This window comes from Pipistrellus hanaki, assembly GCF_964339955.1.
Source record: "Pipistrellus hanaki genome assembly, chromosome: 2".
Taxonomy (NCBI): Eukaryota; Metazoa; Chordata; class Mammalia; order Chiroptera; family Vespertilionidae; genus Pipistrellus; species Pipistrellus hanaki.
This window is the reverse complement of record NC_140504.1, coordinates 59,755,509-59,776,503: the sequence shown is the minus strand read 5'-3', so window position 1 is coordinate 59,776,503 and position 20,995 is coordinate 59,755,509. Positions and strand designations below refer to the sequence as shown.

The following is a 20,995-nucleotide window of genomic DNA, read 5'->3' as shown; positions in this document are numbered from 1 at the left end:
TGGTTGTATTAATGCCTCTAAAATGAGGAGACATTTCATCCTGAAGTTCAAAGCAAAGGTATCTCTTGACTCCAGACAAGGATGTTCTCTCCTACTTTAAATAAGTGTTTAGTGTCCCCATACTTAGAGCTAGTAGAATGGTCTATTTATCACCCAATTAAAAATGTATAAATCATTTATTATCCAATTAAAAATGTATAAAAGAAAACATTCGGCATTTTTGAAAAAAAACAGGAAAGTAAATAAATAATGTTTAAAGGATTCAGTTTAAGTATTTTAAGGTGAAAATAGTTTTGTCCTTTCTTTTTGCTATGCAGGATAAGTGGGTGATTAAGAGGAATTTAATGATTTTTCAAGGCTCATTCAAAAAGCTTGGCTTGCTTTTACATGCATTTAAACTCCAAATTTGGCAACCTTATTTTTCCTAATGGTTTATATGTTATATAGGGGTTTTATTAAGTTTTCACGGATCCCCAAAATTCAGTGTCTATTAACATAAAACAGGAAAATATGATGGGGGTAGGGGAAATTCTGTAATTATAAAATCTCTATTCTATTTTCTAGATTTAAACTTCAAAAGATTAAAAATAACTAAATTATCAATTAAACTGTTTCTTGTATCTTTGGCTCTTAAACAGGCATCTATACAAATAATAATCAACATAGGGGAGGATAATTTGCAAACACCCAACAGGAGGTAATTTTAATCTTACTTTCTCTACTTTTTGAATCATTGTTCTCCTTATTCAGGCAGCTCATGCATTGCAGCTGTAGTGCCTAGTCTCGCCCATTTTCTTTTCAATAGTACTAGAGACCTGGTGCACGAATTTGTGCATGGTAGAGTCCACCCGGCCCACACAAATGGGGGCCTATTGGGCCTAGCCAGTAGAGAGGAGGGGCCATGGATGGTTGGCCATATGGCCCCGCCCCCAATTCAGGTGTTGGGGTCCCATCAGGGTCTGCGGGGCCTGATCAGGGCCGGGATCAGGCTGATTGGCTGCCACAGTGCATGTCATAGCCACTGGTCAGTCCAGTCGTTCTGCCATTCCAGTCACTGAGCTTTTATATATATATATATATATATATATATATATATATATATATATATATATATATATATATATATATATATTATCTCTATTCTTTGGACTTTGAATTTTATTCCAAGTTATAAACAAAATAAATACATGACAACTGGTCAGTCTCTAAAAGTATAGGCACTGTAATTTTAAGAGGGAATTCAATATTACCACAATCATGCTTTTATCACCATAAGTAGAGGCCCGTTGCATGAATTTGTACATAGTGGGGTCCCTTGGCCTGGCTGCTGCTAATGGGTCATCTCGCCCAATCTGAATTGGGGCTGATGGGGGCCAGCTGCCAGGAGAGGGATCATGAGAGGGACCATGAGAGGGCTTCAACCCAGTCCCCATCAGCCAGATGCCAGGAACAATCTAAATTACTGGTGAGAGCATTTTCCCTCTGGTGGTCAATGTGTATCATAGCAACTGGTCAAGCAGTTAAAGAAATCATTGACCAATCGTCCAACACTTAGCATATTACACTTTTATTATACAAGACTAGAGGCCCGTTACACAAAATTTGTGCACAGGGGTATGTGTCCCTCAGCTCAGCCTGCACCTTCTCCAACCTGGGACCCCTCAAGGGATGTCCAACCGTCCATTTAGGCCCGATCCTTCCTCTATCCTGGTAGGATCAGACCTAAACAGGTGGTTGGACATCCCTCTCACAATCCAGGACTGATGGCTCCCAATGCTCGTATGCCTTCCTGACTGCCCCTAACCCAGTCGGCAAACCGCAGCTCGCAAGCCAAATGTGGCTCTTTGGCCCCTTCCACAAAATACCAGGTACCCTAATTAAGTTAATAACAATGTACCTACCTATATAGTTTAAGTTTAAAAAATTTGGCTCACAAAAGAAATTTCAATCGTTATACTATTGATACTTGGTTCTGCTGACTAATGAGTTTGCCGACAACTGACGTAACTGCTTCTGCCTGCCAACCTGATCAGCCCCTAATCACTCCCCTGCCAGCCTGATTGATGCCTAACTGCTCCCCTGACAGCCTGTTTTCCCCTAGTTGCCCTCCACTGCAGGCCTGGTCACTCCTAACTGCCCTCCCCTGCAGGCCTGGTCTCCCGCAACTTTCCTTCCCTGCAGGCTCAGTCGCCCCAACTTCCCTCCCCTGCTGGCCTGGTTATCCCTAACTGCTCTCCCTTCCAGGGTTGATCGTCCCCCAACTGGCCTCCCCTGCTGGCCATCTTGTATCCACATGGGGGCAGCCATCTTGTGTATTAGAGTGATGGTCAATTTGCATATTACTCTTTTATTAGATAGGATTGCCAGTCAGACTTGTCACAAGCCTGGGCAGAAGAACTCAAAATAATTTATTTAGAGCTGTCCTTTTTCAGAGTGAAAAGTAAAATGGATTAGGCTATAAACTTTGTGAGACTTCTGTATTTTGGTTTAATCAGAGACTTTCCAAAAATCTAAAGATGATTATACCTCTTTAAAAAAAAATAATAATAATAAGAGGAAATTGTAGCTACCTAACTCTGTAAACCAAGGGAAAAAACAATTATCTTAAGAGATGCCTTATGGGTTCATTGGTTCACATGATAAAACAAGGAGACTATGAAGACAAGTCTGGTTAGAGGCACTAGATCATTCTAATTGCTCTGATGAACCTTCTTTAAGAACGGTCAGCTCCAATTTTGTTTTTAAAAACCCAGAGTCTGTAATAGTACAAATAATGACAACCTTGCTGTTATTCTCACTTAAGAGGAAACCCTATAATAACAGCTTCCCAAAATGTCAAATACTTGTCTCATAACAGGGCTTCTTTGTTCACTTATGTCTCTTTTGATATGCACAGATAATAAAAGTTCATGTAAAACTAAAGGTAATATAGAGCAGAAGCCAACACTAATTCTGTATAAATATATCTGATTAATAAGAGTTCCATTGTTATGGTTATTTTGTAATGTCAGCATTGTTACAAGAACAGAGGATAGGAGTACTCTTACTCTCACTGTTTTTGTTCATTCTCTGTCACCCAACCAGTTTTCAAGTTTTTATTCAATTGGGGAAACAAAGGATAGATTTTTGTCCATTAATTATTTCTTTTTCATTAGTTCATCCGAAAAAAAAAAAAAAAGTTGTGAAACTAGCTTTAAATTCAGGTCTGTGTGTGTGTGGGGGGGGGGGGGGGGATTAAGGGTTTTATTCTAAAATTAAACCTCACATTATTTAAATAAAAATAAATACATACTCCAAGGTTAATTTCTAGGCTCTCTTTTCCACATGCACAATTACTATATTATCCTGGTGCTTATGAACACATGAAATATAAAATTTAGCATCACAGAACTAGGACCTCGTTAGAAGCCTAACATGTAAAAGCTATGGCTCAGTACAACAAGCCATAAGTCAGGTTGTATGTGGGGCTCAGTTCTAAAACTTAGAACCCCACCCTGAATAAAATAAAAAAAATCCAGAAATGAGTAGGTAGTCTCCTATTAGAAAAAAAATAGAAAACAAGTAATAAATAACAACATACATTCAGGGCTAACAGAAAGACTGGTAGATTTTGAAAACAATTCTAAAGTTAAATAATTGTAAATAAATTTGTACTGTCATTACTTTGCTTTTCTCTTTAAACTAGAGGCCTGGTGCATGAAATTATGCATGGGTAAGGTCCCTAGGTTTGGCCAGTGATCAGGGCTGATTGGAGCCTTCCCCAGGCTGTCGGCTGCCAGCTGCCAGCTGCCAGCCTTGTGTCTACAGCTGCTGGCTACTGGCCGGGGCCTTTCTTTGTTCCACTCCATCCCCTGGTAGTCATCACACATCATAGTGAGCAACCAAACTCCTGGACTGTTGAACTGCCCCAGGGATAATTTGCAAATTAGCCTTTTATTATATAGGACTAGAGGCTCAGGGCACAAATTCATGCACCAGTGGGTCCCTCAGCCTGGCCTGCAGGATTGAGCCAAAACCGACTCTCTTACATCCCCCAAGGGGTCCCAAATTGTAAGAGGGTGCATACTAGGCTAAGGGACCCCACCAGTGCACGATCTGAGCTGGAGAGGAACTCAGGAGGTTGGCCCGTTGGAGAGGGACTGAAGGAGGGCTCAAGGGCATGTCTGACCTATCTCACTAAATCCCAATTGGCCTGACCCCAGCAGCAAGCTAATCTACCAGTCAGAGCATCTACCCCTTGGTGGTCAGTACACGTCATACAAACTGGTTGACTGTTGACTGCCCTCTGGTGATCAGTGAATGTCATAGCAAGTGGTTGAGTGGCATTAGCATATTACATTTGATTGGTTAAACAGACTACCAGATGACCAGACACTTAGCATATTAGGCTTTTCTTATATGGGTTTCTTATCTCCCAGACACTGGCCTCCCGCCTTGGGGCAGCAATATAATATGAAAACTTAATAATAGCACTTAAATGTAACTGATGTTTTTATATATTTCAAAACGTGCTCTTTAGATTGCATCCAAGAAGGAGATTATTAAAGAGTAATAGGAGACCAGTTAACTGACCATTTTAGTTGACAAAAAACAGCACTGTGTTTTCTTGCTGACAAAGCAAACACTTGTACTATCATTACAATCAATTTCATAAATAAAGGGCTATTAGCAACTGGGGTGGGGGAAGAAATTCTCTTTCTCACAAGCCCTTTCAAGATCGCAGGTTAGTTGGGCAGGGGAGGAAGCTCTAATGAGAAAAGAGGACTCACAGACCCACAGTCTCCTGTGAAATGGTATGTCAGTCAGAGGCAAAGACACATTTTGGCAATCATTTCAGCCTATATTTTGTAATAATTAGCCAGAGTTCCATTTTGCTAAGGCTAGCATCTCTGCATCTTGCACAGTTCGTGTTCTCTCTCTCTCTCTCTCTCTCTCTCTCTCCCTCCCTCCCTCCCTCCCTCCCTCTCTCTAATTTTAGACTTTTTTTCCTTTCCATAAAGTAAATTTACATATTTTCAGTCTCTCAATCCCTTCTATGTTTTATTTATGAATACAGTCCTTCTTGATGGTAACTTTAATGTGAAAGAGGTAGTAATTAATGTCCCAATCTGCTAGGTAAATCCCTTTCCACATTCTCCAAAGAGAAGTTTAAGGTAAGTAACAGCTTATAGTCAATGGTAGGTTTAATTATGCTTAATGAGAGTTAGTTTCTCTGTGTACTAACTGCATTGAGGTGTGTGGATCCTAGATGAGCATTCCCTTGGCCTCATTCTGATTTGTTAAGAGGGCCACTGTGGGCCATATACTCAGTGCTTAAACCTATAAAGCTGCTCCTAGGGAACAAAGCAAGTAAGGCACCTGTTTCAGCTGAGACACCATTAAGTAAGTGCAGCCTTCACACAACTATATCTTTCTTTGGGAAGAAAGCTATTATTTTATAATGCTTTCCAAACAGATCCATTTGAGAGGCTAATTATTGACTAAATTTCACAGCTTTGGTAAGTCTACATAGAAAAAGCTATTTCAAACTAAGTACAATCATCAATAGTGGTTTGTATAAAATCAGAGTATCAAACACTCCTAAAACTTTCCATATTAATCCTTTAATGTTATCATTTCAAGTGTTAAGATCTAAAACTACTTTAACAAGTCACCGGTTTGGTGTGTGTGTGTGTGTGTGTGTGTGTGTGTGTGTGTGTGTTTTAACTAAAAAATATCTTTTGTCTTAAAATTGTATTGTATTTAAACTTATTTTAGTATACTAGAGGCCCAGTGCACAAATTCCTATACAGGTGAAGTCTGGCTGCTTGCCCGGATAGGGGGTGGGGGACAATCAAAAGAAGGGCCAACAGGGTGGAGAGGCCACAGGGGGTTGGTTGACCAGCCTTGCCCTCAATCAGGCTAGTTGGCCACCACAGTGTGTGTTATAGCCACCAGTCATTCTTGTGTTTCTGCTGTTCAGTTGCTTGGCTTTTATACATATAGATAGGAGGAAACTTCTGTTTTCTTACTGAGCTATAAAAATAAGTAACAAAACAAATACCCAGACTTTAAGAAATCATGTAGGGATCCAAAGGAAATTTAGTACACATAATTTTTTTTTTCTTTTTAAAAAATCTTTATTGTTCAGATTATTTTTGAATCTTTTCCCCCCATAGCTCCCTTCCACCCCATGTCCTTGCGCCCCCCCCCCCCACTGTCTTCATCCATAGGTGTAGGATTGTCAGTCCACTCCCTTTCTATGTCCCCGATTCTATTATATTCACCAGATTATTCTGTTCATCAGATTTTTTATTCATTTTATTGTTAGGTTCACTTGTTGATAGAAATGTATTTGTTGTTCATAATTTTTATCTTTACCTTTTCTTCTTCTTCCTCTTCTTAAAGAATACCCTTCAGCATTTCATATAATATTGGTTTGCAGTGATGAACTCCTTTAGCTTGTTTTTATCTGTGAAACTCTTTATCTGACCTTCAATTCTGAATGATAGCTTTGCTGGATAGAGTAATCTTGGTTGTAGGTTCTTGGTACACATCACTTTGAATATTTCTTGCCATTCCTGTCTGGCCTGCATAGTTTCTGTTGAGAAATCAGCTGACAATCGTATAGGTGCTCCTTTATAGGTAAATACCTGCTTTGCTCTTGCTGCTTTTAATATTCTCTCTTTGTCTTTTGTTCTTGGCATTTTAATTATGATGTGTCTCTATGCTTTCTGGACTTGTAAGTCTATTTTTTTCACCAGTTGGGGGAAATTTTCTGTCATTATTTTTTCAAATAGGTTTTCAATATCTTGCTCTCTCTCTTCTTCTGGCACCCCCATAATTTGGATGTTGGTACCCTTGAAGTTGTCCCAGATGCTCCTTACACTATTTTCATATTTTTGGATTATTTTTTCTTTTTGCTTTTCCAGTTGGGTGTTTTATGCTTCTTTGTATTTCAAATCTTTGACTTGATTCTTGAGATACTCTAGTCTGCTGTTGGATCTCTGTAATTATTTTTTATTTTAGTCAGTGTATGCTTAATTTCTAGCTGGTCCTTTTTCATATCCTCGAGGGTCTCACTATATTTAATGGCCTTTTCTAGAAATTTCTTGAAAAACCTATAACCATGGTTTTGAACTCTATAAACGGTCATTTGCTTTCCTCCATTTCTTTCATTTGTGACCTGTTTCTTTATCTCTGCATTTTGGCTGCTTCCCTGAGTTGATAGAGTGGCTTTGTGTGCTAGGTGTCCTATAGGGCCCAGTGGATCAGCCTCCCCAGCTACCTGAGATGGACACTCTTGGTACATCCCTTTGTGTGCTGTGTGCACAGTCTTGTTTTATTTAAGCCTTGATTGTTGTTGGTATCACTGGGAGGAATTGACTTCCAGGCCAATTGGGTGTGAGGATCTGCTGTGTCTATGATTGGAGAACTTCTATGCTGGGGACACCCTTATGAAGCAAGATTTGCGTCAGTGGGGCTTTGGTGCTCACTGAGTCTGCCCCATGCGTGTGTCCCTTATAGTTCTGAGGAGTTGTAACCCAGATAGTCCTACTCTGACCCCTGGGTACACTGGCTTTTGGATCTCCAAGGAGGTGCTAATTTAGTCTCAGCCTAAGGTAACCTAGCAGAAGCTATGGAGAGATCTGCAGATTCCTCTTCTTTGTTTGGGGTTTGGAAGTGCCCAGATGAGGCCCAGCTGTGAAGCAACTCAAGCTTCTGTGGGGCCTTGGGCCTTCTTTTGGATGTTCTGGGTCTCTCTGACTCAGCTTCAGTTTGTGAGGTAAATTTAGATTTCAAAGGACCAGGCTATTCTTAAGCAAAAGCCTCTGCGCACAGCTTGGAGTCTCAGGGCAGAGCAAACAGCAATGACTTCTCGTCAGCCCTGCCCTAAGAGGCCCCCAGGTCTCACTGTCCCTTGGTAATTGCTACAAGCCCCTATGAGAGAAAGCCACCCTCAAGTTCCACCCACTGCCAGACAGTCCAGTTTCTCCCTGTATGAGTCCGGGTCCTTAGAGTCTTGCCCAGAACTGAAGTTCAGAGCAGTCAGGAGCTTGTGTCTCCCTGCTAATTGAGAAAGCCAGCCTCGTATTCAGTTGCCAGCCCTCTCCACACTTGTGCCTCCGTACTTCTGCCTTTACTTCTGCAGCTACTCTGAGTCTCAGTGTGGTTTTCTCTTCCTTTCTAGTTGTAGAATTTATACTCAGCAAGCCTTCTTGTGGTTCTTGATGATGTCCGTTTTGTCTTTTAGTTGTAGTTTTGAAGTGGTTGTGCTAGACAGCAAGTTCAGGTGTTTACCTATGCCACAAGCTTGGTTTTCTCCACATAATTTTTAAAGAATCCCTTTTTTTGCTATGTTTGTGTTGTAGATAAATTCTTAGTGAAACTGAGGATATAGTTCCTCTAAGTCTGACAGGCCAGTTAATTAAAAAAAATTATTGAGAACATGGTCTGAACTAAACAGAAAAATGAAGAAGGCATATTCCTTCCCCTAATGAAGCTTATCCTGTGGGAAAGGAGATGGGCATAGGTAAAAATTATAACATAATGAGTTAAGTGTTATACTCATGTTCATAAATGTGGAAACACTAAGAAAGATGTGTTGATTCTGTAGTAGAGGATAAATTAGGCCTCCTCTAGGGACACGGCTTTTTCTGGGTTACAGGAAGGCCACAACAGGTTGAATGAGTATTGAAAACAGGCACAAAGCATGGCAGGCCAGGATGTGTTAAGGCAGCAAGCAGTGCAGTATGGGCAGAAAAAATTGTGAGTGTAGGGAAAGGAGGTGAGGCCTGATACGAAGAGTGGAAGAGAAATTTTGCAAGTTAGGAGCTCAAAAAGTAGATTGGGACCAAATTTTAAAAAATTTTAATGATGGTCCTGGCCAGGTAGCTCAGTTGGTTTGAGTATGGTCCTGATATGCCAAGAATGCAAGCCTGATCTCCAATCAGGGAACATAACAAGAAACAACCAATGCATGTGTAAGTGGATGTAACAACCAATTGATGTTTCTCTTTTTCTCCCTTCCCCCCTCTTTCTTTCTCTCTCTCTAAAAAAATTTTTTTTTAATAAATGAAAAATTCTGCATCATCCTGTATTAGCTAATAAGTAATATGAGAAATAGGAAAAGGTAGAAAAATATATTTACCAAACAAAATGAGATCAGTACATATCTTGAAAATTAAAATGAACTTTTCTGAGCCTATTGATCTCTGAAAACAGTTTTCAGATTTCAAAATCCCCATATGTATTTATAAGTCCTTACTTTTAGTTCAAAGAATTGGTTTTTGCAATAGGAAAATAAAATCCCTAAAATTTTACCTACCTAAAAGATTGGATGATTACATATTAAGAGAAGCTAGTAGGAAAAGGAGCTAGTAGATCCATATCTCAGGGTACTCTGGGAAATTTAAACATGATTCAATGTTCTTTGTAAATAAAAAGTGCTTACAATTAGTTTCAGAAAATTTGACACTGGGTCTTCATAGGCACCTACCTCTGAATTCATGCGCAAGGAAAAGAAAAAAGACTAGATTCAAATGGTAATAAAGTCTCTATCACCATGATAAATGTATTTAAAAGTCTGTCTCATCCTGTTAGCAAGAGTTATATAAAATAAGTATAATCTTTTTGTAACTCACAGGTTATTATATTGAAATTTCTATTTCTGTAGGTATGTACAATAGACTTAATATATTGCTAGAAATATGCATAAATACATTTCAATATAGTATGCATATGTAAGCCAGCTATTAATTATATTCCAATGTACACATTTTTATATTTACATTTCAGCACTTATTCTTGAAAGTTAAATGGAAAATACTCAAACTTTTTTCATCATACAAATTCTAAATGAAATAAAATGTCCTTTAAAAACTATAATTAATGGCTGCTGTGTCAAACTGTGAACTAAAGGGTCAAACCTTATAATTCACAGTTTGAGAGGTCATAGCTCAAATTATAACTTTAAAAAACTGATTATCTGTGAGTAATTTGACAAATCCATCTAATCCACGCTGCATGAATATAAAATCCTTTTGAGAGTAAAAAGAATGTATGTCCAAGTGGACAGCTGATGGAGAAAATGGCCTTTTTACTGAACAAGGATGAAGTCCAACATAATGACTTGGTATGCCTTTGAATGAGCATGCAAAACAGGAAGGCCAAACAGGACACACATCCAAAGAGAGCATAATGAGCAATCTGATCAAAACACAAAAATATTCCACACACATGTCCAAAGAGAAGAAATAAATATACATTTCCATCACCTGTTCCTCCATCGCTATTCCTACAACCCAATTCACAGAACTATTAATAAACAATATTTAAAAGAAATATATTATAATTAAACAAATGTTAGAAATTATCCCTCTGATTTTTCAATTTGAGATTTGAAAATACATATTGATATGTAGTAAGCCGAAGTTTACAACACTTTATTACTCACCTTGAAAACAAATATTGCTCCACCTGTCATCCCAAGGTCACTTGTACCTTAAAATATAATTTGAATTAATTTGGCCTGCCTGCATTTTTAAATCTAGAAGTGATCTACTATTAAAAAGGCAGGTTACTGAAGATAATTCTCCCAGTGCAGACCAAATTCCCTAACTTTGCCAAAATTGAGAAGTCCAGCAAAATTTAATTTTTTAATTTAATTATATAACCATGTGTGTAATGTTTATGTGTTTATTATATTTTCCTACTAGACTGTATGCTCCACAAAGTTAAAGACTATGTATTTTTTGGTTCAACAGTATATCTAACACCTGGGAAGCTCCTGTCATAGAGCAGAAATTCAATAAATACTTGCTGGATGATAGAAAGATGGTTGAAGTGAAGCAAGGTGAGAGACCTATGTTTAGCTAATATCCTCTAGTATTATTTGTGTAATTATGGGGAGAAAAGTTTTTTTTAAATGTACACTCTTTTTAGGCAGTTTATCTACCTAGTAATTCAGTAATCCATCCACTTAACCTAGAAACCAAAAAGATCTGAAACACATTTAAAAATAAAAATAGATGAAAAATAATAAAGATGGAAATTAGAGTGGGAAACAAGATGTTTATATATGTATACATATAAAGACAAATCATAGGAAAGAAGGGAAGTTTGCTTTCTTAGTTTCTTCAAATCAATCTTATTATAACCACTATTATAATGCTTTTATTATAACAAAACTCTAAGAATATTTATTACTTCCTCATATGGCCATGCACTACAGCCCCTATATAACCAGATTCCTTATATCATGAGCCAAAGAGTCTGTTGGAGGACACAAATATTCAATTACTATAATAAAATGTAATAAATAAATTATAATAGTAATAACATAGGTTTTTGTGGGAGAATAAAGCAGGATTCTTCTCTTAATCAGCAAAAATGCTCACATGGTAATTGCTGTACTTAGATGCTACTATGTCCAATTCCAAGAGACTTTTCTGATACATGTAAACACTGTTGGCTTTTGATGTACAGGGAAATATTACTAGTAAAAATGAGATCTGAACATGTAAGTCACTCTATCATAAGAAAACACATTTGAAAAATGGCCTTTTTCTTATAAGTGAAAGCCAAACTCTGGTTCCACTTAGCCAGGTAATATGTTTCTGTCATTCCAATGGATCAGCCCACACATACTGGGCTCTTCATAGGTCCTGGGCTCCACCATCTGGCCCTTTATTTACTTAATTCTTTTTTAATACTGACAAGTGTATTAGTAACACTTCCATGATCGCTAGTGAATATAGAGCCACTGCACAAGCAAGATTTTCCCTAATTCTGAAAGTCACTAATTAGTTGTGGGTAGGGGTGGGGAACATTACAAAGATATGTTGAGCAGTACTACAATAAGTAGTCTAATTCCCAAGAAGAAAGCATGTTAATCTGCTTCCCACTTCATTAGAAAAATAAAAAAACATGTTGTCATCACTAAAGGATATAAAGAGAGATCTGAATATTGGAGGAAACAGTAGATAGGGAGGAAGAATAAATACAGCATTCAGGCAAGAAACACAAATCCCCTACATATGGTAGACAATGTTCATGGTTTCTCTTGATATCTTTTGATTGCTCTATTTATCAGTGAGTTTCATAAGCATAGTTTATTCAATTAATAAACACAAGCTACCAAAGAAAACAAATAAGGTAAATGAATCCTACTTAAATAAACTGATAGTTCTTCTGATACTTAAGATATACATTAGGCAACTTAGAAAGCTAGTAAGGTCTCATTCACTTGAGCTCCACAATAAAATACAGTAGGCTTAAAGGAGAGAATACAGTTTCCAAAGGTGCTAAAAAGTCATTTAGAGAGAATATATTATCTAATTTAAGTACTGAAACTAGAAATTCAGTATTTTAAGTCCATTAAAGAACATTTTTTAATAATATTTGTGTGTGTGTTTTTTAAAGAGAGTCTAAAACTTTAATTTTCCAGGAGATTTAGATTCTTCAAAGAACGCCAACTAATTGTTATATGTGTTAATTCAAGCATCAAGTATAAATTATTATACTTGATGCTTGAATTCAAGTCCCTGAAACTAATGATTCAAAGTCGTGTCCACTGTCCTCGTTTATAAAATCAAAAAATGTAATACAAAGCAAAAGCCTTTTCAAGATTACTTTTTGTTTCAGTCTATCTTCTTTATTTATAGACATTTTGGGGAAAGTATGACATTCAATTATAGTTTTATCCCAAGTAACTATAATATCAGCTAAAAATTTATAAATCTGTGGATTGTGAGATAAATATTAGTATTTCCTTAATTAAATTTTAACTAATAAATAAAAGTTAATTGGTTCACATATGAAAGTAAATGGATGAAAGGCCAAAAACTAGAATAAACGGGGAAAAGGAAGTTAGGGGATGCACTTTGTTTAATATCGAATTTGAGACCTGTCAAAGAAGTGGGGCATGTCTTATTACTGGTATATGAAAAATAAAGAATGGATGCTTTTGCATACAAATAAATGCAAGTATAGAAACATAATAGAAGCTTTGTGTTACAATGGAACTTACACTCCTCTGGGCAGTGATCAGCTAAGAAGGAATAGAGACAGATACAATGCAATGATTAACTAGCTGACGAATTTATTATTCATGACAGGTATGTAAGCAGTCAGGACAGCAATGCTGGTGGCTTCTCCTCATCTAGCAGCTTTGCCAGGACAGACTGGAGGCTTGGAATCAGGCGAGACACAAAAACAATAAAGCCTATTGCCAGTTAACGGAGGAGTCAGCACAATCCAACTCCAGTTTTTAATAGTACTAGAAATCTCTCTTGAATAATGTTTTCCCCTGTGATTGGCATATATTGTATTTATAGAATGTTGCCAACGCTTACCTCTATTTATCTTACTATGCATAGTAGCATACTTGAAACAACTACCTGGAAATTGTTAAGTATTACAGGAAAAAAGTGACTTTATCATTAGTTGGCAAAAATGTCTGTTGATAGGTATAACCATCATGTCATTACACGAACAGATGGTCAAAGTGAGTTCATTTACTGACAGTATATTATGTGGGTCTTTTTATCCCTGAACAACCAAACCAAAGTACAACACAGAAGAGGCCATCATGCCTTCCCGAGTTTGGTTGGCAGCTTTATCAGTGATATATGAAAATAAAAAAAGAACCTGGGCTGTAATCCTGCATACTACATTTCCAAATAACATTTAATAGAATATTTAAGTATTCATATTAAAAAGTCATCCTGGTATTTGTAAAGATTTTTAAAAAATAGTGTTTTTAAAAATCTCTCAACTTCATGATCTCTAATTAAAGGAGAAAAATAAAATAGTCATATTTCTTATACTTCATTGTTTGTTTGTTTTTAATTTAAGCAACAATTTAAAAGGGGGGGGAAGCAAGTTACAATTCTTTATTGTTATTCAGGTATTTTAATAAAATGTTAGAAAAAGATATTTTGAAAAAGCAATCTCCATGTTAAAATCAATTTATCTTTGAAAGGTTGTGCTCTCTCTGTGTATATATTTATTATTTTACTGAATAATTTTAAAATATAATAGCTTAAATATTCATAAATGAATAAATTAATAGTCTAGAAGATATCCAATCACCAATTACTGCATTTCATACCATGAGATCTCTTGAAATACACACATACACACACACACACATATACACACGTTGCTTCTAGTATGTAGACTCTGATAGCTTCATCTCTAGAACTAATGCAAATAGAAAATATTACCTTGATTTTGTGAAATAAAAAATATTATGGGGCCTTAGCTGGTTTGGCTCAGTGGACAGAGCATTGGCCTGCGGACTGAAGGATCCTGAGTTCAGTCCCAGTCAAGGGCACACGCCCAGGTTGCAGGCTCAATCACCAGTGGGGTGTGTGCAGTAGGCAGCAGATCAATGAATCTCTTTCATCGTTGATGTTTCTCTGTCTCTCTCCTTCTCCCTTCCTCTCTAAAATCAATCAAAATATTATTTTAAAAAATATTATGGGGTCAAGAAGAGAGAATGTATGAATACATTTATATCTATTCTAGCTAATAATAATAGCAACAGCTGAAAATTATATTACTAAAATGCATCTACACATGTGGTTATGAAAACCTAGGCTCAAGAAAAATTCTAGTTACCCACCTTCAAAAAGAGCTGATGAAGTATGAAGTTTAAGATACATCTTTAGTACTTCTGTACCTTAAAATATTGCCAAGTATTAATTTTTCATCAAGTTGTCATTTTCTCTGACATTTGGTTTTATTAATCAAGGCATTTATCATTAATTTGTAGAAAATATCATAATTAAGCCAAATAAAATAAAACCCTTAAAAGGTTAAAATTAGAAAGCAGGTGAATTAGAACTTTGACATTGCCCTGTTGATATACAAGAGCTATTTGAAAGTATGGGAGTCAAGTTTTTGCAGTTAGTTTGATGCCTCAATCTTGGGGCTGGGTACTTTTTTTTTTAAATGTTATAAAGATTTGATTTAAAGCTCCCTGACAGTTTTGACATTCAGGTGAAAGTACTGCTGCTACATTTGGAACAATTTGCATATCCCACTGCTAAATAGAATGTTTGAGGTGTTCACTGGTGTAAAGAAATGAAAAACAAGCTATCACACATGTTTAAGTGATGGTTGGATCACACAACCCCATCCCTCCAATGTAATCTGTGATTTACTCTTCTATAATAAATTACCCTACCATGTTATTCTCACTGGAAGATCTAACCATGCATGTAAGGAGCAAAGTAATTACAGCCCCCTCTTGTCTAAGAAACCTTCTTCAATCCCTATGAGCTCTTTATACACAATGAAGGGACACAAGTTGATTGTAAACTTCTTGCCTGCAATTCTGGACTTTTGTAGCCATGAAATCTCATCTGAACAGTTTTGTTGTTCCCAACAAATGCATTTTTATTTTTTAGAGTTAGTTATAAAACTCTTTCTGATGCGGAATAGGTACTAACTTATTGGTTTTGAGGCAATCTGCCTAGTTAAGAAAAGAGCAAGGGAAGAGTTCCAAACTGATTTAAACAAGGGGAGGGGCCATAATACATTCCCATATAGAAGGAAGAAAGGATACACCACCTAATTAGGCTGAGATATTCTCAGATAACACAAGCTTTTTTCTTTCTTGACTTATAAGTTCAATCATTCTTTAGGCAGACATAGAAAAGGACATATAATGCATTAAAGGGCAATAAAGGAAAGACTTGAGTTTATAAACCCAAACACTTTAATATCATAAAACTTTTTAAGAAGATAAAATCTTTTCAAGAAAAATCTCATTGGCCATTACCTTTAGCCTTCAATGTCTCAAGAGGCAAGTCTTACCACTTCTTTTGTGTGACTGTAAAAAGAAAAACTCAAAATTAGAATTCTGCTAAGGAGACAATTTAGCTTTTCATAATATCTATATTACTAATTATAAAAAGTAGATAGCTAAGTTTGTACATGTCAAGTAATATCAATAGTTTTTATAAAATAGGCTAACATGTTCATTTGTGTTTGTGCAGAACAAGTACTCAGTAAAATATGGTACGAATATATAATGTAAGCCACTATATATGGAGTTTATATGGAAAATAGGTTATTTATTATAGTATTACTAAAAGATTTCTTAGTTTACACAAATAAAGGCTTTACATTTATATTTCTTTTTTTAAAATATATTTTATTGATTTTTTACAGAGAGAAGGGGCAAGGGATAGAGAGCTAGAAACATTGATCAGAGAGAAACATTGACCAGCTGCCTCCTGCCCACCCCCCACCAGGGATGTGCCTGCAACCAATGTACATGCCCTTGACGGGAATCGAACCTGGGACCTTCCAGTCTGAAGACCAATGCTCTATCCACTGAGCCAAACCGGTTTCGGCTACATTTATATTTCTATAATTTAAAAAGCTAATTCCAAATGGTCTTTACCCCATTTGTTTGTTTATTCTTAATTATCACAGAGTTTGCAAAGACTCTCTTGTCTACTATACACAATATACTGGAATAAGCACTGGTGAGTTAGGAAGTATACAAGTAAGACCCAGGCCCTATCCTCAAAATAGTGAGTGAAGTTGGAGAGATGTGCATAATTAAGCTAATCCAGAAAGAAAATAAAGTAAGTGGGTGGAAATAAATAGGGAGCAGAGGGTAACATGTTCAAAACAGCTGGAACTGGTCTAAAGCACCTAATGCATGGACGTGAGAACATGGCATCATGTTTCCTGTTCTAGAAAGCAAAGGTAATAGTAATATACCACCCAGATTTGGAGGGAGGGATGTCAAATAAATGGATAGTATAGAATCAAAGCTGGGACCGAGAGCAGTGAAGCAGGCAGGATAGGATGTTGAGGTGCCTATGAAGCCAATTCAGTGATTTCGAACTTGAAAAAATTTAACTAGAAGTAATTCTTCTATTAAAAATTGAGTTTGATAGTATATGTCCTTGGAACGTGATCCAAACCTGCATTTTAATTGATGGGACCTTTAATATGCATAAACAATACTTTACAAAAGGAAAACAAATAATCAAATAAACCACACCAGTAAATCAAAAGAATCCTCAGTTTAGGATGTATTGATAGATATAAACAGGGTCCAGAAAAGGAAGGTGCTGGTCCTATAATATTCAGGCTATGTGAGTAATATCACACTTACTCTCAACACAAAACTATAGAAGAGGCACTGAAAATTAGAATTTCTTAGAAGGACTGAGATAAGAACCATTATTCATGAATAAACAGAAGATAACTATAATAGGAATGGGGAAAAAATGTTCAGATTGTAGGGATGAAGTAAGGAAGGACACTTGAGAGAAAATTAATTTGGCTACTACATAATATATTATAAAATTAATTTTTATTTATTTATTGTCTGTTTCTCCCACTAGAATGAAAGTGTCATGAGGTCAGTATTATCTTTTTCACTGTATTACCCATTTTCATAAATGGTGTCTGCCACAGAGTAGGAGATCAACGAATATTAATTGAATAAAAGAATGAACAGCCTGACCAACCTATGAAATAGGCACTAAGTCCACACTCATTTACAGATGAAGAAATTTATACTTAAGGAAGTGAAATGTTATGAACTAAATTAAACTTTGCCCTTTGCAATCCCAAATTGCTACAATCCAATGTTTATAGTCTTCTACACAATATTCATTCTAGCAGTGAAACAATCAAGCAAATACAATGTTAAGGCATATATATATATATATATATATATATAATATACACACACGCACACACACACTATCTAATAAACGAGTAATGTGCAAATTGACCATCACTCCAACACACAAGATGGCCACCCCCATATGGTCAAAAATGGCCACCCCTTGTGGACACAAGATGGCCACCACAGGATGGCTGGCAGGGGAAGGCAGTTGTGGGTGACCAGGCCAGCAGGAGAGGGCAGTTGGGAAGGGCCAGGCCAGCAGGAGAGGGCAGTTGGGGGAGACCAGGCCTGCAAAGGAGGACAGTTGTAGGCGATCAGGCCAGTGGCCGGGGTGGGGAGGGGGAGGCAGTTAGGGGTGAACAGGCCGGCAGAGGAGGGCAGTTGGGAGAAAGCAGGCCTGCATGGGAGGGTAGTTAGGGGTGACCAGGCTGGCAAAGGAAGGCAGGTGCGGGGGAACCAGACCTGCAAGGGAGGGCAGTTGTGAGCGATCAGGCCAGCAGGGGAGAGCAGTTGGGGGGGACCAGGCCTTGAGGGGAGCGCAGCTAGGGGCAACCAGGCCTGCAGGGGAGGGCAGTTGGGGGAGCCAGCAGTCCTGGATTGTGAGAGGGATGTCCCAGACTGGAGAGGGTAAAGGCAGCTGGGCTGAGGGACACACACACACACACACACACACACACACACAAGAGCGCGCGTGCGCGCACACCTATGCATGAATTTCATGCACTGAGCCTCTAGTCCTATCTAATAAAAGATTGATATATAAATTGACCATACATCCACCAGCCACGCCCACCAGCCAATCAAAGCGAATATGCAAATAAACCCAACCAAGATGGCTACAGCCACAGAGAGCAGGAGGGAGGTTTGGGTTTTCCAGGCAACAGAGGAAGCCAGGCTTTCAACCTGCCCTTGCCAGCCTAGGCCTCCACTTAAGGGTACAAAGCTTCAATTATAGAAGGTAAACAAATTACAACAGAAATGGCTGCAGCCATAGAGCAAGCAGAAGGCTTGGCTCCACTCCAGCCTACAAAGTTGCAATTGTAGAAGATACATAAATCCCAGATACCAGGGCCTCTGCTTGGGTCATCAGGGGATGGGCCAGCCTGCAAACCACCATAGGCTCCTCACCCAGGACGCCCCATACCCCAAGGGAACCCACCCTGATCTGGGACACTCTTCAGGGCAAACCAGCCTGCCCCACCCATGCACTAGACCACTATCCTATCTAATAAAAGAGTAATATGCAGATTGATCATCCCTCCAACACACAAGATGGTTGCCTCCATGTGGTCAAAGATCCTGCCCCCATGTTGACACAAGATGGCCACCACAAGATGGCCAGCAGGGGAGGGCAGTTGAGAGGGACCATGCCTGCAAGGGAGGGCAATTGGGGGCAATCAAACCTGCAGGGGAGGGCAGTTAGAGGTGACCAGGCTGGCAGAGTAGAAAAGTTGGGGGTGACCGGGCCTGTAGGGAAGGGCAGTTGGGCAGGACCCAGGCCTGCAGGAGAGAGCAGTTGGAGGGGACCAGGCCTGTGGGGGAGGGCAGTTAGGGGCAAACAGGCTCACAGGGGAGCAGTTAGGCGTCAATCAGGCTGGCAGAGGGGTGATGGGATCAGGTCTAAACAGGCAGTCGGATATTCTTCGAGGGGTCCCAGATTAGAGAGGGTGCAGGCTGGGCTAAGGGACACCCCCCGCCCCCTCCGTGCATGAATCTCATGCACCTGGCCTCTAGTATATAAAAGTTTAAGCAACCATTATAACGGAACAACTGGAATGATGGGTCGACTAGTTGCTATGATGTGCACTGACCACCAGGGGGCAGACACTCAAGGCAGGAGCTGTCCACTGGTGGTTAGTGCACTCCCATAGGGGAAGCACACTCAGCCAAGGCAGTCTCACGGCTGGCGAGCACAGCTGCAGTGGCGGGAGCTTCTCCTGACCCCATGGCAGCACTACAGAGTGGCAGCGGCAGGTGCAACAGGCAGGGATGAGCATGAGCAGTGCAGTGTCCAGCCCCAGTACTGGCTGCCTGCCGCTTGGCACACTGATACATCCCCCGAGGGATTCCAGATTGTGAGAAGGAGTAGACCAGGCTAAGGGACACCCCCTGCAGTGCACAAATTTCACGCACCAGCCTCTAGTTTTATATAATTAGTACTATGAAGACAAACAAAATAAGGTAACAGCATTGAGAGTTACATGGGCTGGTATTTTAAATGGGTTTGAACAGGAAAGCTTCTCAGAGGAGATAACAATAAGAAAAGGCCTCAGAAAAATGAGGGATACAGTTAAAAAATATCTCGTAGACTATATAGGCTCTTACAAGGATTAAACAAAATATATATTACCTTTCTCATAACATGGCTAGCACACAACAAACAGTACTCTCAATAACTATTGTTTTATGTTGTTATTATTTTTATAAATGTTAAATTCCCCCACTAGATTATAAATTTGTCAGAAATTCTATTTTATTTTCCTACAACTCCTTAAGTAGTGTCTAGCAAGAATTCAGTAAACATTTATAGAACTAAAAATAGAATTACACATTACCAGTTCATTAATGAGAAAAAAGTAAATAGACTACTATTATATAAACATGAAAAAGTAACCATATTTAATATGCTTGAGTCAATTTAATTCTGTTAAATCAAAGTTGCTTAATAATTAATCATTTATGGATTAAAAAGAAAGCAAAAATGAAAAAATTCATATAAAATAGCTACAGCCAGTAAATCATAGGTTAAAGAAAGTAATAAGGAAGAATCAGAAAAAAATGAAGTTTTCAGTATTAGTCCACTACTTGACCATTACATGCTCCATCTGACTCAATCAGAGGAGTCTACTACACAGGTGTCTGGTGTATTTATGTGTTCCTATTACAAGCACAGTGTCTCAGATAAAGCAAACATTCAATACATCTTGATTGAACTGAATTGAACCAAAATGATCTTTAGTAGTTCTGATGCTCTAAAATTTTTAAAAATACAGCAAAATAGGAGATTATAACAGAAAATAATCTCGAGTGTTAGGTTTTGTTAAGTATAACAAAGGAATAGTGAACAAGGTTAGTTTTTAACAAAGATTGAATTATATATGACTATAATATTAGCAGTAGAAGAGACAAATAATTAGAACAGCCCATAGGGGCTTAGGTTGAGGTAGCATTTCCACAATCTTGAGATAATCGACTAATTTATGTTGGGGGGGGGGGGGGGCGGGGATTTTTGTTCCCTATCTCTTACCAGAAATCCCAATATAAATTGGGTTAGTATATTTTAATATAATAAGTAAAGCTCAAGAGCTTTAAGAAAAAATATGTATATAATTTTCTATACTCCAAGAAGAA

General features: G+C 38.1%; 1 protein-coding gene across 13 annotated transcripts in view; it reads right to left on the bottom strand.

The window, feature by feature from the left end:
- The window catches only part of ZBTB20 (zinc finger and BTB domain containing 20), an 818,830-nt gene that overhangs the window by 665,899 nt on the left and 131,936 nt on the right, over window positions 1-20,995 (bottom strand). For all 13 annotated transcript variants that reach the window (XM_084873935.1, XM_084873937.1, XM_084873945.1 and 10 more), the window contains one exon: window positions 15,770-15,820. The gene's annotated coding sequence lies outside the window, so the exon portion shown is untranslated. The remainder of the gene's footprint in view (window positions 1-15,769; window positions 15,821-20,995) is intronic.